Below are 14,665 nucleotides of genomic sequence, written 5' to 3'. Positions count from 1 at the left end.
AACTTCTGAATGGTATTACAATATCTCTATCTGATTTCAGTTGTCTCAACAGTGTTATTCTATGTTCGTCATTTAATCGCACATGTGGTACTCTCCAAACGATTTTGTCCAAAGTTAAATTCCAGTCTAAATTTGCATCAGTGGTTCCAGTTGCTGCGCAAATAGTATCCTTATCATTTGATGATCTTAATAACACTAATTCCTGTTTCACATTTATTATTACTCTTCTGTAATCTTCAGCAAAGCCTAGAAATAATTTCAATGGTATGTAGAAATCAAAGTTCCCTGCAGAATCAGGGGTGATTGTGTCGTTATCGGGTGCAACCCATCCTCCAATTCTTAACAAATTCTTCTCTGTTTTGTGTCAAAGATGCTAATCCTTTTATGTGCTTGTTAAACCTACTTTCTTTGTAGAATCCACAGTTACTCCAGATATTTCATATCTAATTTCATCAAATAAAAATGCCATTGGATTATTGATAAAAGGAACGGTGGTTCCAGCTGTTCCTTCTTTTTTGTTACTCTTCCTTCAATATAGAATAACTTTCGCACGGAAGAGTGTAAATATCCTGTTGTTGTATAGGAATTCTAATTTCATCATTATTATTCAATTTTGACGAAGCGTAGGGGTTGTGCGTGTGATCTCTCCTTTTCCCATAAAGTCTCGTCGAATGTCGGTCCTTGTGCTATATCCAGTATTTCCATTTTCAATGAGTTTTAATCCAATATCCTGTAAAAACCGAATGTTTTCAGTAGTTAATCCTTTTGCAGATGATGAGCTAGTTAGGTGTTTACCGACAACTCTCTCTTCTTGAATGACAATCCCATGGTTTAGGTTGATGCTTTTATGTGAATCCTGATCGTAATACGTCTTTCTCTGAAGTCTAAGAGGTTTCCGTCTTGATCTAGTATGTTCAACACGATGTCTGAAACCACACTGGTGTTTAAGGGAAGGTACACCAAGTTTTGTGGCTTTTCCACAATCTTAAAACCTGGGCGACTGTCGGATAGAATGTGTGCAATATATGACTATTCTCTCCATCTCTGTATGATCCTTGTATAATGTTACATGTAATGTCTATCGTATTAACTTTCAGTATTGTTACAGTTTTATCACCAGAATAGGTCTTTTTAGGTTCTAGTATTGGAGTTGTTTCAGAAAATCCCAATAATCCTCCAATTGAATGTTTTTGAGTAAAATCAATATAATAGGAAGAAAGTTATTTCAGCTTTCATGGTATTGTTATTTCCTCTTATTGTTATATATTTCTTTTCTGATTCCTTTTGAACAAGTTCGTTAAGTTCTTCGTTTTTCATTTGTTTTTGTATAAATTCGTTAATATGGTCTATTCGTAAGATCCTGTCGGTAAACTAATTTCTTTCATTGGTGTTAATTCTCCCAAATTATTTTTGCTTTTGTAATAGTGTAATTTGTTATTGACTCCTTCAGAAATATTTGGAATAGAATTGTATGTTGTTAAATCCAATAATGCAGCTTCCCATAATCTTCCTTTTTGCAATCGTAGAGCTGGAAATAGAATACTGCGCAGAGTTGATGAAGTGCGGTCAATGAGACCGTATAGGAAGACATCTTAAAGTTGACTAACGCTTCTAGCTAAAAAATCTAAACATAAGTGTCCGCAAATTGTTGTATTGTCAGTTGTTCTCTGTTATAGTTGTAAAATACTTGTTTTGCTGTGCGAAGTAACGTTGAAGCTCTTTAGGTGGTGGCATATTACCGTAACTATCGAAATAATAAATAATTCGATCAAGTTTTTTATAACATATCAATGAGTGCCAGGACCTTCACTGTTTTCTAAATTAACTATTCCAGTCTATTTTTCCATATTTTACCGGGCAATGCATCTTTCATAAACACTCCTCTAAAAAATGGTATTTTCATACAAGAAGCGTATATAATTAATTTCTTTATTCGTCAACTCTTTGTTTGAATTAGTATTTGTTTTTTCTTGTTTAATACACACGGTATGGTCTTAAGTATAATCCTCCTCCTTTTTTTATCATTGACCATATTGTTGGTTTCTTGTTTTTTTTATTTTGATTATTCCTTCTTTTCCTTTTAATACTACCTCCCTTGCTTTTAACCGTTCGTTTTCGGCCTTTCCTCCTCTTTCCTCCTCCAAACGTAGTTTTTTGTCTTCATTGCTGCTGTTACTGCCAAAGCTGCTGCTTTTTCACCAAAACTTGCGTCACTAGATTTTACTCTTTGCCAAGCCTTTTCAGCAAGCGCTCTATCCGCTATGGATCTATTTTTTGTATCTGCAAACTTTGAATATGCTATATCGTGCTGTTTGCAAGCTTGATCTAGTTTATTTATTCCAGAATCTCTCTTTCCAGACGTTTTTTCAATTTTGTTCCAGGTCCACAGTATTGATATCCTCCAGGCAAATGCAGTTCTACTGGTAGTAAATCTATTGTTTTGTTAACAATTGCTCCAATTGGTTTAGATAATAGAGAAACTGCTGATGATGTCAATCCTCTTCTCTCTCAAGCTCTCTATATCACGACTGATGTGCTTAACCTTTAACATCTCTATTTATAGGGGAATGTACCACATCGGCTTCACTCTCAAGTGTTTGACAATGAATGTTTCATTACGAATTGATTTCTTATTATGTACCTTTATCAATCCATATTATACTTTTTTGTATTTTCATCTTCTTTGTTATATTTTGAATATGTTGTATCATTACGTCATGTGTGTACTTCTTCATTTTGATCATCTTTTATTAACACTTGCTTTTTTATATTATCTTTCATCTAATCCAAAGTCACCGCTTCGTGAGGTAAAACTGCATTGTAAACATTTTTCTAATGGTGAAATCTTTCTACAGGTTTAGTTCTAAGCATCTTTGTTCTGCTAGACATAAATATTGCTTCATAATAACCCTATCAATCCATTGATCTCTTTGATCTGGATGCACTTTGTTATGTCCTGGATATGCTGGTATCATATTGTGAAAATCAAACATTACAGTACCCAAAAGTCTAGCAAGATAGTTTACATTGACAGCATTATCCATTTGTTGTGGATCTTCAGATTTGTAATTCTTTTATTATTACATGTGTATATTTCTTCATTTTGTTCATCTTTTATTATACACTGGCTTTTTTATATGATCTTTCATCTGATCCAAAGTTACCGCTTCGTGAGGTAAAACTGCATTATGAACATTTGCTAATGGTAAGTTTTTACAATCAAAAGTGGTGGTCTTTATATTATTATGTTTATATTCATCGGTTATTACAGGAACTTGTTTAAAAACTACCACATCTTCAGGATTTACTCCACCTTTTACTTAGTTATCTTTTTGTTCTCAGCATGCCAATTTCCATTCTTTTGTAACATGATTTGACTTACAGTGGCAGCATCTGTTGGTTTTAATCCTTCTTTAACCTTATGTAATATTTTACCTTTGCAATCAATTTGTTCACTATCGTGAATAATACAATTATCTTTAACATATTTGAGGTTAACTGCATCCGAATCTTCTTTAGGGTATCCTATATCATTTATAACAAAGTTATAAAAGAGAATCTATCTTCTTTTCTTTCAGGGATTATAGAATGTAAATATCCTTTATTGACTGAATCTTGACTATCGACAGGATCAGCTAAGTTTGTAACTCTTCTGTTTTTAACATCGTAAACTTCATTATTAACTTGTAAAGTATTTGACAGTTTTGAAAGTAAATAATCTTTGGTGACGGAATCGGAGTTTTCTATTGGTTCACCAACATTTGTTATTCTATGAGACTTGGCATTATAAGAGTCGTTTTGAAGTTGTAAGCTCAACAATTTTTCACTTTTTAAAGTTTTCAAATTTATTGCATCATTATCATCTTCTGGATCTTTACAAACTTCAATCGTTTGCTGCTTATGTTATAATCTCCTTCAGCTGTTAATGGTAAACTATATCTTTTACCATTGGGTTTTGGTTTTTCTCCAAAATTGGAATACCTTCCAAACTTGTCCACGCTCATGATTCAACTGAGTTCCCTCGATTCTTGTCCTCCTTTTATATGCGATGATTAAGCAATAATCCTTCGATTTCGTAGTTCATCGATTAAAGCTACCCATTCATTGTCCAATCCGGTATGACCGGCTTCCATGGCTTCATGTAATAATCTCATTCGATCAACCAGCTTATTGACATCATTATAATATATTATGTTGGTATTGTATAGACTTTTTAATAATCCTTTCCCTGAAGATGTAGGTTCGTTGGTTCTTGGTCTTTTGTGTAACACATTTAATTCAGCTGTAGATATAGCTCTTCTTTTAAGTTGAGATTTTTTCACTTGTGTTGGAAAAAGATCAGCTATGACACTTGTGTATTTTATTGATCGATTTCGATAAATGGGCAAATCTTTGGAATACTGCTTTTTATGTGCATTTGTATCATTTAGTATATTTTTAAACACTGATAGGTCTTTTTTGGTATATTTACCAGGTTTGTTTTTAAAAATAAGTTCAAACAGTCCTGTTGTACCTTTATATTTTTGGTTACCAATAAGGATGTTATCGTTTTCATCAATATCCAAATTACTGTCTCCAATCATAATACCATTGTCTTCTAGTCTAGCTCCATAAATATGATATCTTCGATTAGCCTGTGTTGAATGTAACATCTTTAATAAATATTTTCTGCCCAAATTCCCTTTGAATGCTATGTTTGTGCTTAATGTACTTAGATTTGTAGGATTAGTAGATCCTTCTTCTTGACCTGCGGAAAATCCTTCTTTTTCTCTTGAATCTTCAGTTTCTTCAGTTTCTTCTGTTTCTTCACTTTCTTCACTTTCACCACTTTCTTCAGTTGATTGAAATTGTTTGTATTGTTCATAATCTCTTGATTCTTTTTCATACTTAGAAATCGGTAGAATAGCATCTCCTTCGAAAGGTTTTTCAATATTTTTTACTAATCTGTTTAAAGGATCAGTAACGGGTTTAAACGTTGATTCTATAAACTTTTCTCTTTCACTTATACCTAACTTCAGAGCTCTGTTTTTATGTCTAATAGAATCACTAAGTGATTTTATTTCTTTTAAGAGCTTTTCTTGACTTGCCATGTTTACAGTACGAAGTGTTGATTTGAAATAGTGATATTTAGTGAAGCAGAACGTATTTATCAAACCCTATTCTATATCGTCCGTCTTTTATGGCTTGTTCTTTCATAATGACCAAAAATCCATACTTTTCTGCCCATGCTTTTCCACAAATTTGTTTAAACTTATCAAATGACATATCAGCATTTACATGATCGTTATATACGTGTTTCAGGTTGGTTTCATCTTGTTTGAACAAAATTATAACATTTGCATTATCTCTGATAAGCTGCTTTGGAATTTTACTGTATGTTTGTCCTATATATATGCTGTCGATATTATTATGTCTTCCCATGGCGAAATAGTTCCTAATAGTATCATGATTTTCACACGAAACGTCATCAAATAGAAATACTGAATATGGTTTAGCTTGGTTTGGTTGCAAAACTTTATCACTGGCGTTAAATTTATAAAGGTTAACACCTGACACCTTCGATATGATTTTCTCCAACAATTGATACTTTGGCTGATGTAGTGACTTTGAAAAAATATATAAGTTATTAAACCTCAATCCTTTAGGATTTGTAATCAAATTAAATACGACATTAGTTTTTCCACAGTTTGAAGGACCACTTATAATACATCTGACTGTGTTTGGAAGTAAACTTCCATGTTTGCCAGTGTTGATTGTGTCGTTATCAACAGTGTAATCATCAATATTACTAATGTTGAATTGATCTTTATGACAAACAATCTCCATCTTATTCGAAATCCAATAGTACAATGAGCTGTTCCCGTTAAATTAGGTCTTTTATAGGTATCCAAGAATCTTCTGTTTTGTTAAAACCTAACCATCGTACTTTAACTTGGTCTTTTTTCCTTTGTAACACTTTTTCAACAAGATATACATCACCTACTGTAGATTTTAATAGTTCATGTCCGTAGAACGCACCTTGTAACAAATTGCCTTTATTATCCTTTAATATGTATGTTTCTGGTATAGTTGGTTGCACTTTGTATATGGTAAATACTTCATTTGTCCAATTAGGTAGATATTTTTTAGTAAATATCGTTGTATACTTACTTATTCGAACTTTATCATTTACATTGAATTTTCTAGGCTTCTTTATTTCAACCTTAGGTTTTGTATTCTGCTTTATTCTTTTTAATACAAGTTTAGCATTTTTACTGTTTACTTCATTTGGTGTCATCCCAATAGTTCTGTGAAACCTGTTGTTGTAATCACTTATTAACTTTGGTAAAATATCAATCCATAAGTAGGTTCCTCTGTTTGAAAACATTTTATACATCGCTCCTTTTAACGTTCTATTAAATCTTTCAATTATAGCCGCTTTTTTTTCAGATTTGGTTGAGTAGTGGTTTATGTTGTATTTTTCCATTAACTTTGAAAAACTTTTATTAAAGTATTCTTTGCCATCATCAGTTTGTAAATGTTTCATTTTGTTTTTATCTCTCTTTATAGCGATTTCCATGGCTTGTGTTACGCTTTTACCAGTTTTATCCTTTAATGGTAATGCATCTGCAACTTTGGTAAAACAGTTAATCACTGTAAGTATATAATGATGTCCTTTATTTATTTTACTATATGGTCGCATTTCAATCAAATCTGCTTGATACAAATCATTTATTCCTTTAACAGTTGTATTTCTTCTTGGAAAGTTTACTCTTGCAGGTTTGTGTAGCTCATTTACAATGTTTTCTTTAAAAGCCATTATGTTGTTTTCACTGTCAATGTTGGCAAAGTAATGATTTTCATTTTTTCTTGCATCTCCTTATATAGGTCAAGGTCATTCTAACCTTGTGTAAAAAAGGGGGAACACAGCGGACAATGCTGTGTTCCCCCAATTTTACGGAAAGGAGAAAGGATAAGTGGTGTAGGACGATGAAAAGGTAATTAGTCGATAGGGTTAAGGGAATAGTGACCAAATGGAAGTGTGTGGATCCGGTCTGGTAGGATGTGTCGTTTGTCATCGTTGCAGGAGAGCGCCTTCTTAACTTCTGTCACGCTGTACAGTTGATGATTATAACTCCTGATTGTGTTGAAGTGTGCAGTTATAACTTTATCTTCATACAACACTTGCTTGTAGTCTTCAAAAAGTACATTTTTCTTCAAATACAAATTCTTTACGCCTTTTGCCTTTTTTATAATGTTGTCATCATGTAGTTTCACAGCATACAATTTTGATATAAGTGCTACGATTTCTTCAAGTAACACTCCGTTAGCCTCATCTTTAAATTTCCCTAATACTTTCTTGTTTCTGTCCTGATCGTAGTTCGGATGATCTTTAGGATAGTCAGAAAAATCAAATTCATCTTTATATACAAATGTGCGAAGATCTCTATACATATCTTGAGTAATTATCTTGTAAATAAAAGCATCTGTATCCATGTAAGTTATAACTATGTTCTCTCTTCCATAATGTGCAACCATCTTGTTGTAGTGAAAATCATACATGTGCGTTTTTGATATATCTAATATTGACATTCCTATATACAAAGGTCGATCCATTTTTATACTAGTTTTCTTCATAGATACGGCAACAAGGTTTTCATTAATGATTACTGATGATCCAAAGTTGGGCTTCTGTACAAGTTTCTCCAATTTCCTAGCATCTGTTACAAGTTTTACATTTTTGTGTTTCCTTTTATTTTCCAGAGTTTTACCGAATATGGCATTATTCATTAATTTAAAAAAGTCCTTCTGAAAGGCTGACGTTGCTGCTGCTCTTCTTGTAGTGTTGGAATCGATGTAGGGTTTCAGCCAGCAAGATTGAGAAAATTCCAAAACTCTGTGTACTTTGGTTAGACGAAGACCTAATTCAAGTGCTTGTTGTACAATCCAAAAGTGCGCTACATATCTTTGCTTGTGATTTAAATTCATAATTAATTTAGGATGTTTTCCAGTTGGTGAAATTTCAGTTTTTGGTAAAAGAGGAAGATCGTAGTGAAGGTCGTGTAGATGTTCTGGGTATTCGAAATCGCAGTCTAATATATATCCTTTGTCACCATGTTTTGGAATTTGAACAATATCTCCAATTGACTCTGGGTCTATCCATTTAAAGTTATCATATGGAAGGGGGTTGGACATTGCCCATCCATACAAATTGTTTGCATCAAAATACCCAAGATAAACTGATGGTTCTTGCTGGTTGTAGTTTGGCAGATCTTTATTGTTGGCTTTTACATGTCTTACAACGCTTTGAGTCAATCCTCCTCTGACACCGGACTCAACCATCAGCACCATATCAATATCTGTTAAAAGTTGAAGTTTGCAATTGGTTTCTTTTAACATAGCCTGCCAAGCTAATCCTGGAGAGGTGTAAGAATGAAGAGGGTCTAATCCGTATGCTTCTAAACAGGTGTTTCTGAATTCTTCCATCACATCACAAAGCAAAGTAACATCGAGTTTAACATAAAAATCTGAATAATCCCCTAATGTTTCCATATCAAGTTCGTTCCAAACTCTGCATGCATGTTGGTAATCTTCTGGTGATATTTCTGAATTGTTCAGCTTGTTGGTAAAGGCTTCTGGTGGAGGAAGTGATGTCTCGTCAAATCTGTGCAATCCATCGATGTAATCATAGGGGAAGACTCCTTTTCGAAGAACTAAATCCAATTTGTTGTTTTCTACTATTTTACTTGTTTCTGTTAAATTTTCTCTTGTCAAATTTTCTGATAGTTTCATAAGACTAGAAGGCATAAATCTGTAGGAGTCAAGAAATCTGAGTTTCATTTTACCAACCATTTTTGAAAAACTAATAAACCGTTCCATCGTTACGGCTAATACATCAATTTTGCCATTGTCCCTTCCTAATTCAGGTATTATAAAATGTCCATCATAGCCGCTTAAGTTGTGCATTACAATTGGAATATAGTTAGGAATTTTATAGTTTAAGTTACAAGCGTTACACGCAGCACCTCGGTAGCTTCCAGTCAGATGGTCGTGGTCATGCACTTTATGATTATCCGCTGTAAATGATTTCTTGCACAGATAACATGAAGTTGATAAATCGTATTCTTGAACTTCAACGGGTGACATAGGTGTCATATGTTTTACCTGTGCATACATTGCCTCTACTTTTTCAGCTATATAGTAAAGCTCGTCAACAAAAAGTTTAGCTGCATCTTCACCACGATACACTTTTGGTTCAGCTGTCAGTCCATAATCTTGTAAATATTCTTCGGAAAGCGTTGACTTGATGAGTAGACAAAAACTGTTGGGTGAATGTAGTTGGTACTTGTTTCTTCTTGATGTGTCGTCCTCTTGATGTTCCAACGGTAGTAGAGTAGATTCAAAATCGGCATACACGACAATAGGAATTCTATATTGATGAACTACATTATTAAACTGTACAAATGCTCTATCAGCTGGTGGTAGGTTAATCTTAACTTCTTCATTTCCATTGCATAACCTTTTATGTTCCAACAACCATTCAGAACCTCCTCTTCTTAAAGGTTTGTTCACATGACAAAAACATCTTTTACAAATTGTTTTACTTTCTTTAAACTTTGACACTTGTAATGAAAGGAGTCTGTTAAAATTCTTAATATATACATAGTGTGATATTTCACCTTTGGTGATTAATAACAAGTCTGTGTGATTATTTAGTTCCTGTGCACTTATACGTAGAGGATATACATTGTTTGATGAATCTAAACCATATATATTTACAGAAGCAGTTGGGTTTTGTTTTTCAAACTTGGTGATATCTTTGATTTTTACAGGGTAGCTCATTCCTTGAAAATTATAATAGTGCTGCACTTCTTCATATTCTCTTCCTACTCTTTCTGGATGATTGTTTTTGATATATTTTACCAACATTGAATATTTAAAACATTCAGTATCATCATTTTGTACATTAACACAAGATTTAGTATCATTAATTTTCTTGGGTAGAGGAATATAGCTACTTCCTCTCATTCCATATCCATGTTTATGCACTCTTACATCCAAACCTGATATGCTCAATACAGTCCATCCTGATCCTCTGCCTTCATGTTCTTGCAATTTTGTCAAAAGTTCTTCAAAACATTCATCCACAATTGATTCAATATCTGAGGCAAACATAATGGTTCTGTTTTTTGTTAAAAATCCTCTAGGTGATGTTTCATTTTGCATATTGATAAATATAACATCCAGCAATAGTCCAAACTTTATAAAATTTAATCTTTGTAATTCATTTTGTAGCGTTTCAATTACTAGTCCTTTTGCACTAAACATAAATTCTTCCAGTTTTAATGTAGCATTGTCAATTTTAAAATGTGTTACCACTTTACCCGGTAGAGCATGAGCGTGTAGTTCCACAATTGTTGGAGATGCATCAGTTGAAGGTGAAGTTGGGCGTTTGGGTGCATAATGAATAACACTTGGTCTTGAAGTTGATGGTTTCGGTTCTTCTTCTCCTGGATTTCTTGAAGTAGATGGTTTGGGTTCTTCCTCTTCTCCTTGTCCTATTTGATTTAATTCTTCAATCAAGTCTTGATATCCTTCCAATTCCTCTTCATTTGTAGGATGATCGACTATTTCATGAAGTAGAAGATCTATTTCATCCTCGAATGTGGCTTGACAAATGGCGCAGCGTAGCATGGAAGTAGATGGTTTTGGTTCTTCTTCTCCTCGATCTCTTGAAGTAGATGGTTTGGGTTCTTCTTCTTCTTTTTGTCCTATTTTATACAATTCTTCAATCAAGTCTTGATATCCTTCTAATTCCTCTGCATTTGTAGGATGATCGACTATTTCATGAAGTACAAGATCTATTTCATCCTCGAATTCGGCTTGACAAATGGCGCAGCGTAGCATGTTGTAGATGTTCTCTATTCAAGAAGCAGCAACATACTGATGAAAGGTGTGAACATCCACCCCTATTTATACCATTTCCTTCCCTCTCTCCCCTCTACTACTACTATGAAATTAATGACATCACCCCATTTCTCAATTTCTTTATAATCTAACGTAAATACAGGCTATTCTTCAACTTTCAAACATATTTATAGAAAAACAAGGTATTTTATTTTTTACTAACTATTCCTGTTTAGTAGGTCAAGGTCATTGCAGGATAATAAAAAAATGTGTGAACAATTCGTTTAGTTCTGAAACACGTTTTTACACATGTTATACCAGAACTAAATAAATTGGTCAGACATTTTTTTATTCAAAATTTGGAAAAAAGTTATTTACTGTTCAAATCTTGGAAAAGCCCCAATTTACTGTGTTATAGTCTTGGAAATTGAAGATTTCCAAGACAAACCCAACCTACCCACGTCCCATTTTTTTATTTGTTAGTACTCTTCATCAATTTCACGATCCAATAACTCCATCATTTCCGACAGAATTCGCTCTTCCATTTCACCATTCATTAATTGTATCATGTCCGACAGCATTTTTTCATCATCATCTTCTTTTAATTTTTCAACGTGGTTATCAATTATAGTACTAGCTTCTTTCATTTCTCCCACAGTCCTCATTCTTGCTTCTTCAACTTCCTTTTCTAAAAACCTTATTCTTTCAATTGATAAATTTATAATTTGAAGTTTAGATGTTCCTTTTTTAGCTTTGAGTATGGTTCTCAATACCTCAAATGTTTCATTTAGCTTCATCACCCTCCTTCTTTCTCTTTCATTATGTCTAATCTTTTGTTTATCCATCTTGACTAAACTTGCGTTTGCGAGTTCCAAAAATAAGAATGTTTAATGCAGGATGTCAAACCTCTTTTATACCTCCATATAGTAGTGGGGGGTAGACCACTCCCCACTTTACTTTATAGTAGTGGGGGAAATGGGTAACATTTTCTTTTATTGTTGAACCATGGAATTTTTAAATTCTTTAAGTAGGTCAAGGTCATTGTCAAATAATAAAAAAATGTGTGAACAATTTATTTAACCCAGCAACATGTTTTCTTAAACATGATAAACCAGAATTAAACAAATTGCTCAGACATTTTTTTCAAAATTTTGAAAAAGCCGATTTACTGTGTCTTTTATGATTTTATGATTATCAGGATTTAAAAGAAATTAAATGTTTCAAAGATTAAAAATTTAGAAATAGAAAATTTACTGTATTTGTTTTGGAAATTGATGATTTGCAAAACAAACTCCCAACCCACCCTCTCATTATAATTTTTGTACACTATCAGAGTCAGAGTCAGAGTCGGAGTCAGAGTCAAACAATCGTCTTCTACTTCTAAACATTGCACTAAACATTATATGACTTGTTGTAGGTGTTTCCCTTAGCTGAACAAGTTTCTCCGAGCATACCATCTCTTCAGTAGATGATGAATCTTCAACAAGTGGAAAACTTCTATCTTCTTCATTTAACTCTTCATCAGTCAATACTTCCAAATTTTCATCACCATCCGATTCCAACTCTTCTTCGGATAAAGATTCTTCCTCCAAGTCTATGTCTTCTTCCTCTGAACCAGCTTCAAAAACAATGTTTTCCAATAAGGTTTTTAAAAAAGAAGTTGTCGGGAAAATATTGTCCACAGGAGACATAATGTACAAGAGTGGTAAATCTGAAGTAACTGATTGTACCTCAGCAAACATGTTATATAGACAAACCCCCACCATTTACCTTTACCCCCACCCTTAACCTTTACTCCATTTTGTTTTTAGTTATTGCGGTCTGGTTTTATGTAGAATGTGGCAGTCACAATATACCCTTTTTCTAACATTTCCACTAGCCTTCGAATTATTTTATTAAATCGTACATCAGTTAATTCTAGTTTCAACCCGTTTGCTTCTGAGTTCCAGATGTTTCTCTCTTCCTTCCACAAAGTAAAATGACATGTCACACTATGATTTAAATATTTTTCTAAACTTCCCCTGAATGCAAATGCTTCTTGAAGGTTTTTTAAGTTTCTTTTAATTATTATTGTAGCTGGGGAATTCATAGTTAAACTTGCCTCTGCTAGCTCCAATCTAAGAATGAATCATGTGCAATATCAAGCGTCTTTTATACCTTTATGTACTGGTGGGGGTAAAGGGGGTGGGGTTAAACAAACCACCTTAATTTTAGTAGTGGTAGAAATTGATATTATCATTATTTTAAAATTTTGCAGAAATTTCTAAGTTTAAGAAGTGGGTCAAGGTCATTGCAAGATAATAAAAAAAATGTGTGAACAATTCATTTAATTCTGCAGCATGTTTTTACACATGATGTATCAGAATTAAACAAATTGCTCACACATTTTTTTTTAAGAATTTGGAAAAATTGAATTTACTGTGTTATCTTTGGTAATGTAAAATGTTAAAAGGAAAAAAATTACCGTGTCTTTTTGATCTTGGAAATTGAAGATTTCCAAGACAATCTTCCTTTAGCATCCCGGATAAGGTAGTCAGTTCTTTTCGGATGTTCAGGGTTTACAACATCTCTTGGTAATCTAATTGAAAAATGCTCTCCTGTATCGTTACGTTTTATAATGATGTTATTAAACCATACACATCTGACAAAGAAATATTTCGTACACCTTTTCATCCTTCTTACCCGGATTGCTTTGGGAAGTTCTTTAATTTTATTGGAAGACTCTGTGGTTTTATTGTGTTTTGAATGAATGGAGCACATATCACTATTCAAAACACAAACCTTTTCACATTGTTCCCCCTTACTAGCACCCTTTTTAAAAACATATCGACACTTAGAGAGGGTGTGTGCAAATTTTCTTCTCCTGTCAGCAATCAATTGTTTACACTTATCTGAAGGAGAAGTGTGAAGGTGGTCAAAGGATTTGGAAGTGGCTGGTAGGGAGTCTTTTAGAGGAGATATGATGGGTGGTGGAATAGTGAATTGTAAAGGTGGAGTTGTCGAGGGAGAAATACATGGTGTAGAAGTTGGAGGTGGAGATGCAGTTCTAGTAGCAGTAGGTGTTGATAGAATATCAGCAACAGTGCAGTCAGAGGACGAGGAAGAGCTTGTAGATGAATCAGATGAGGTTAACTCCGAAGAAGATGAACAAGACGAACTTGATTGTGAAGATGAAGATGAAGACAATATTTCAATCAGTGGAGGAGATTGATCACCAATGGCTCGGAAGGTGTATTGTTCTTCTGCTCCAGGACTTGCACCTTCTGACTGCAGTATTTCTCGAAGAACCGATTTTGGATCTGACGCATGTGATGAAATTAAAATAGATCGAGGAAGAGACTTTGAAGATGAAGAAACTACTTTCGAGGGTCTAGTGGGAATTCTAAGGTAAGCCATGATAGCAAATGAAACAGTGAATAGTAACTGGAGCTGACTCAGCTAGCTAGGACTACTTCAGACCATTGAATGATGATTGCCTGCGAAGCAAACCTCCTTTTATAGCAAAACTCAAGTGGAGGGGGGAAGCTTGTGGGTGGAGGGGGGAAGCTTGTGGTTGGAGGGGAAATGTTGTGTCCGTTGGTGTTAACTTAAAAGAACTGTTCTCGGTTCCCAATAATGTACTATAAGGAAGCTTTCTAAGTCCTGTAAGTAGGTCAAGGTCATTTAAAAATATTGCCAAAAGGAGAGATGGAGCAAAAATTGGCTCCATCTCTCCTTTTGTTGTAATAGGGGAACTTAGTGTTTGTTATGTATTTTAAGGGAAGCTTTCTAAGTCCTG

The sequence above is a fragment of the Macrosteles quadrilineatus genome, unplaced genomic scaffold (assembly GCF_028750875.1).
Source record: "Macrosteles quadrilineatus isolate MER2022 unplaced genomic scaffold, UCM_ALF_1.0 Scaffold_7__1_contigs__length_78375512, whole genome shotgun sequence".
NCBI classification, from domain to species: Eukaryota; Metazoa; Arthropoda; class Insecta; order Hemiptera; family Cicadellidae; genus Macrosteles; species Macrosteles quadrilineatus.
This window is presented reverse-complemented; position numbering follows the sequence as displayed.